The sequence below is a fragment of the Sorex araneus genome, chromosome 3 (genome assembly GCF_027595985.1).
Source record: "Sorex araneus isolate mSorAra2 chromosome 3, mSorAra2.pri, whole genome shotgun sequence".
In the NCBI taxonomy this organism is placed as follows: Eukaryota; Metazoa; Chordata; class Mammalia; order Eulipotyphla; family Soricidae; genus Sorex; species Sorex araneus.
This window is the reverse complement of record NC_073304.1, coordinates 222821029-222827529: the sequence shown is the minus strand read 5'-3', so window position 1 is coordinate 222827529 and position 6501 is coordinate 222821029. Positions and strand designations below refer to the sequence as shown.

The window sequence follows — 6501 nt, the reverse complement described above, 5'->3', positions numbered from 1 at the left end:
TCTCACAATGGAGACGTTACTGGTACCCGCTCAAGCAAATCGATGAACAATGGGAGAAGAGTGTTACAGTGCTACCCATAAGAGCAGGAGAGTTTGGGGTAAACCTGCAGGGCTCAGGAGCTATTTCTGACTCAGTGCTCAGGAGTGACCTCTGGCACTCTGATGATAGAGCAGGTTTGGGGCCCTGCAAGGCAAACACCTAATTTGTTCTCTCTCAGGCCCCTCATTTTATTTTTGGGACCATACCAGGTGGTGCTCAGAGTTTGCTCCTGGCAGTGCTCAAGGGACCATTTATTGCACTCGAAATTGAACCCAGGTCAGCTGTGTGCACAAAGCAAGTGCCCTGACTGCTGTGCTATCTCTTCAACCTCTAATTTTAAAGTTGTTATTGTAGTTCAGGTTACACAGTTATAATAGTGTTACACTTATGACTTTGACTTGCAAAGTTACAGGGCCTTCACCATCACCAAAATGCCCAGGACCTTCCACCACTGTCCTTACGTCCCCTCTAATCTCCCTCTTCCCTCCCCTTCTACTTCTTCATCCACCCCTACCCCACTGTTTGGTAATCTGTTTTGTAATCCAAGAGTGTAAAGTTATCATTGTTTGATACTATTTCTTTGCTTCATTTCTCTATATACCAAGGGTGAATGAGAGCATCTGGCATTTATTCTTTTCCATCTGATTTATTTTGCTAAACGTTATTTCTCCAGTTCCATTCCCATTGCAGAAAATCAGAAGACTTCATCTTTTGGGTCAAAGAGATACAGGGGCTGCAAAAATAAGCACAGCGGGTAGGATGCTTGCCTTGCACGCAGCTGATCCAGGCTCAGTCCTCGGCATCCCATACGGTCACCCAGCACTGCCAGGAGTAATTCCTGAGTATAGAGCCAGAAGTAACTCCAGAACTTTGCCGGGTATTCGAAGTTCCAGAGTTACAACAACAATAAAAGAGTTAGTACAGTGGGTCAGGTGCTAGTGTTGCACAGAACTGACCTGGGTTTGATCCTTGTCACCCTGTATGGTGCTCTGAGCATAGCCAGGTATGATCCTGGAGCACAGAGCCAGGAGTAAGCCTTGAGCACCACTGGATGGAGCTCAACTCCCCCCAACCTCCAAAAACTCTGAATTGGGGGACTGGAAAGACAGTACAATGGGGAGGGCACTTCCTGCCTTGCATGCAGTGGACCCTGGTTCAATTCCAGGCATCTCATATTGTCCCCTGAGTACCACCAGAAGTAATTTTTTAAAAACTTTTTAATTGAATCATAGGCTGGAGTGCTTAGCACAGCGGTTGGGCATTCGCCTTTCACGCGGTCGACAGTTTGATTCCTTCGCCCCTCTCGGAGAGCCCGGCAAGCTACCGAGAGTATCGAGCCCTCGCGGCAGAGCCTGGCAAGCTACCCGTGCGTATTAGATATGCCAAAAACAGTAACAATAAGTCTCTCAATGAGAGACATTACTGGTGCCCGCTTGAACAAATCGATGAGCAACAGGATGACAGTGACAGTGACAATTGAATCATTGTGAGATAGACCCTTACAAAGCTGCTCATGATTGGATTTCAGTTATACAGTATTCCAACACCCATCCCTCCACAAGTGTACATTTCCCAGCACCAGTGTCCCCAGGTTCCCTCCTGTCACCCTCCACCCTGCAGCCCCTGTCTGCCTCTATGGAAGGCACTTTTCTTCTCTCCTTCTCTCTCGCTCTCTCCCTCCCTCTCTCTCTCTCTCTCTCTCTCTCTTTCTTTCTCTCTCTCTCCCCCTCTCCCTTCCCCTCCCTCTCTCCTTTTGGGCATTGTGGTTTGCAATATTGATACTGAAAGGTTATCAAGAATATCCCTTTACCTGCTTTTAACAGTTCTTGTCCAGCATGATCATTCCCAACTATTATTATCATACTGGTCTCTGCTCTATCTTACATACCCTCTCCCCCTCCCCCCCACACACAGTTGTGGTTAGGAGTAATTTTTGCATACAGAACCACAAGTAAGCCCTAAGCACAGCCAGTATACCCCCCCATAATAAATAAATAAATAATGTAAGCACAGAGCTTCTTGTTGCAATGTGTGTGAGCACAGCAACCTGATGTGTGACCCCTCCCCACCCCAAGAGCATCCCAGCTTAATGTTCAAGCACCACGGTCAGACGTGTATGCAACCCAGTCAGCACAATGTCACACCAACGATGAAGGGAAGAGGAATGTGGGAAAGAAATACACCCCCCCACACACACACACACAAATAGGGTAGGCAGGCAGGTAGTTTGAAGAGATGGGGCACCAGTTCCCACTCCAACACCCAGTGATTCTCCAAGTTCCACCAGAAATGACCCCCAAGTACTGAATCCAGCCTCTGAGCAGCCCTACATATGATCCATAACCAAAACCAATCACACACACACACACACACACACACACACACACACACACACACACACACACACACACACCCCAAAACAAAAAATAAAGCAAAACAAGGGCCAGAGAGATAGTATAGTAGGTAAGGCGCTTGCCTTGCATGTGGCTGACTCATTTGATTCTCAGATGGTCTGTCTAGTAGCCAAGAATGACCCCTAAGTGCAGAGCCAGGAGTAAGCCCTGAGTATCGCTGCACCCCGCCCCCCAAAAATGCATTTTCCTTGCATGTAACTTACCCTGGATCTATTCCTGGCACTGCATATGCTTCCCAGAACACTTCCAGAGCCAGAACACAGAGTTCCTGAAGACAGAGCCACGAATAGTCCCTGAGCACTCCCAGGTGTGGCCCAATTTCTTCTCTTCCTCAAAAATTTAATGAATAAAAACTGTAGGTGTATTTAATGAATTTAATGAATAAAAACTGTATATTTCATCTTGCATACCTCTCATCCATGAAACCATTTGGTCCTTATATAGCCCTGGGAAGAAGGTAACAACCTTACCCTAGTATTACAAGCAAGGAAACTGAGGCCCAGATTCAGAGAGGGCCAGTCAGAGGAAAAGGTAGGTCATAGGCATTCCAGAGTCCCAGCATGACATGCCTTTTTTTTTTTTTTTTTGCCATATCCGGCAGTGCCTCTGAGGGCTTACTCCTGGCTCTGTGTTCAGGCATCACTCCTGGGGGACTTAGGAGACCATCTGGGGTGCCAGGGACTGAACCTGGCTTGACTGTTGCAAGGTCAGCACCCTACCTGCTGTACTATTTCTCTGCCCTGCAATGTTTTCTTCTAAGAAGTCACCTTGCTCAGACCCCAGAAAGGGTTAGTGAAACTTTGTTTTGATCAATTTTCTCTTTTTCTCTTTTTTTATTATTTATTTTTATTTTTATTTTATTTTGTGACCAGACCCAGCGTGTTCAGGGCTCACTCTAATTCTGTGCTCGGGAAATACCCCATGGGGCTCGAGGGACCATAGAAGGTGGCTGGGGATTGAGCCCGGGTTGGCCACGTGCAAGGCAAGCACCGCACTCACTATCTCTCAAGTTCCAAAGGTTAGTGGAATTTTACATTTTCCTTCTTTGGACAAGGAGGGGAGCAGCAACGAAGGGAAAGGTAATGCCTGAGTCCTTTGGGGAGAGATTTGCTGAGAGCCAGAGGAGGATGCTGGGATCCTGGTTAAGAGTGGATCCCAGCAGAGAGAAACATTGGTCAGCGTTGGAACAGCCCTGGGGCCCACTGGGAGGCTTCTCCCTGCCCAAGCTCCTGGAGACAGCTGCCCTGGGCCATTTGGGACAAACACCTGCCCTTCTCCTTGGGCAGGTATGCTGGGAACTAAATAGATATCTAGTCCCTGATGATCTATCTAGTCCAAAGGAGACAGAACGGGGGCTGGAGTGATAGCACAGCGGGTAGGGCGTTTGTTTGCCTTGCACGAGGTCGACTCGGGTTCAAATCCCAGCATCCCATATGGTCCCCTGAGCACCGCCAGGGGTAATTCCTGAGTGCATGAGCCAGGAGTAACCCCTGTGCATCGCCAGGTGTGACCCAAAAAGCAAAAAAAAAAAAAAAAAAAAAAAACCGGAGACAGAATGGGTAGTTTATAGGACCTTTGACCCCAGAGTGCTGCAGAGTGCTGGTAACTGGAGGCAGAAAACTGCAGGGGGTCCTGTTTCTGCTCTATCTCTGCTCCTTCTCCAGGAAGAATCTCCCCTTGAAAAAGCCCATTCCAAAGATGTTTGTCCCCATGTACTAAGGCCCTCTGATGTATCAAAGGTTAGCTCAGAAGGAATAAGATAGGCAGGGGCTGGAGTAATAATAGGTAGGGTGGGGGCTGGAGTGATAGCACTATCCCTCCGTGAGGCCTATTCACCTGGGGCCAGTCCCAGGGATGGTGCCCTGCCCAGTTGCCCTGGTGCTACATTGTGAGGTGGTTCTGGCTATAGGTAGCGAGTGTAAACAGAGAGATGGGAGGGGGACAGTGGTAGCCTCTGGGCTCTGCGGGCCCCTGGCCCTGTGTGGGATCTTCTGCCATCCCCACTGCCCGTGCTGTTATGGGCAGTGCTTACCACTGGGAGACCCGGCGAAGGCAGATGGTTTTGGAGCGGAGGAAACGGGCCCTCGCCCAGCAGCAGCAGCAAGAGCAGGTGCGTGAGAGGGACAGGCTGCAGGGTCAGCCCAAGGACAGCCAGGGAGGAAGGGCAGCCAGACCCCGGGAGCTGGAATCTGGAGAATGTTGTTTGCTGAGATGAAGGGGAAAAGCAAGGTCCTTTGATGGGCGTTTGGATGCAGAGTGTGTGGGTTTTGTTCTTTTTTGTTTTTTTTTTTCTTTTTGGGTCAGACCTCCTGGGCTGGAGCGATAGTACAGCGGGTAGGGCGTTTGCTTTGCACGCGGCCAACCCGGGTTCAATTCCTCCGCCCCTCTCGGAGAGCCAGCAAACTACCAAGAGTATCTCGCCCGCATGGCAGAGCCTGGCAATCTACCCGTGGTGTATTCAATATGCCAAAAGCAGTAACAACAAGTCTCACAATGGAGACGTTACTGATGCGATGAACAACGGGACGACAGTGCTACAGTGCTACAGTGGGTCAGACCTGGCAATGCTCAGGGGTTACTCCTGGCTCTGCACTGAAGAATTACTCCTGGCAGTGCTCAGGGGACCATATGGAATATCAGAGTTCAAATCCAGGTCAGCCGTGTGCTAGGCAAACGCCCTCCCTGCTGTGCTATTGCTCTGACCCTGTGTGGGGGGAACCCTCATGCCTGGGTAAGAGATTAAGGCCTAGTAGAGTATTTTTGTGTGTGTCCCAATAATTCCATGTTTTATTGTAATCTATATATTTCCAATAAATTGATAGTAAAATAGGCTTTTAAAAAACTATAAGATGTTAAAAAAAAGATCAGGAACTACAACAAAATATGAGGTTAATAGTATATATGATTGACTTGAGATTATTATATAGTCAATGATTAGAAGTCTATATCAATGCTGTACTTTTTACAAAAACCATTTCCTAAAAGAAAAATAAGAACTAAACATTTATGGCTGGAGTTAGTTGCAATAAGGAATTGGGGCAGAGCATCTGGCTGGTCTTTGCGCCTTCAAACTTCTGTAGAACATTCTGTCGTCTTTTCAGTCCATCCAAAATGACTGAATTATTAGATGCCAGACTCTGTGTCCTGGGTAGTGAATCTTCAAATGCTCCAATAGGGATTCCTGTGTTACCATGATCTGAGCTGAATTCATATCAGAGATAGCACAGCGAAGAACTTCAGCCAAAGGTATAAACTGAGATTGAGCTATTGGGTTCATCTGCACTGGGAAGACATCACCCAGCGCCCTGATGCGGAAGCCGCGCGGCGGGCGCAGCGCCCCGCGGCCCCAGGCGTCGCGCAGCACCTGCAGGCTGGCGGGTGGCGCGTGCACCAGCAGCACCCCGCGGCCCAGCCAGCCCTGGAAGGCCAGCCGCGAGGCGGCGCGCGCCAGCCGCGAGTTCCAGAAGCAGCGCGCGTTGGCGCGGCGGAACGCGCGGAACACGGCGCGCCCGCCTGGCTCCTCGTCCGCCCCCGCCGCCACCCGCGCCTCCAACCCTGCACAGCACCAGCGCCAGCGACGCGGGCGCCAGCTGCACGGGCCGGGCCATGCCGCGCCCCGCCGCGGCCCGACCCATCGGCGCTCTGCGCGCGGCGCCCGCTGCCCCCGGAACCTGGCTCAGGGGAGCCGGGCCAGAATTTTTAAATTATGATTGTATTATTATTATTTTGGTTTTGGGCTACACCTAGAGGTGCTCTGGGGCTGGTCCCAGTGGAGTGCTCAAAGGTGCCAAGGGGATCCTGCAGATGAGACCTGGAGCCTCCTTGTGCTTTACTCCTCTGAGACTTCTCCCTGCGTCCAGCCTGGGAGGTGTGTTATTTTTATTGTTGTTTTGCTGTGTTTGATTTTTGTGGTGTTGATAACACCACGCCTGCAAACAAGTATTCTGCCACTGAAAACAAGTATTCACTGCAAAATAAATATTCTGCTTCACGCCTGCAAAACAAATATTCTGTCATTAACTATATTCTGGTGTAGGCCCTCGAGGT

The 6501-nt window shown here is 49.7% G+C and overlaps 1 pseudogene; it reads right to left on the bottom strand.

Moving 5' to 3' along the window:
• Nucleotides 1–5551: 5551 nt before the first annotated feature.
• LOC101536812 (storkhead-box protein 1-like) lies at nucleotides 5552–6062 on the bottom strand (annotated as a pseudogene).
• Nucleotides 6063–6501: the final 439 nt, after the last annotated feature.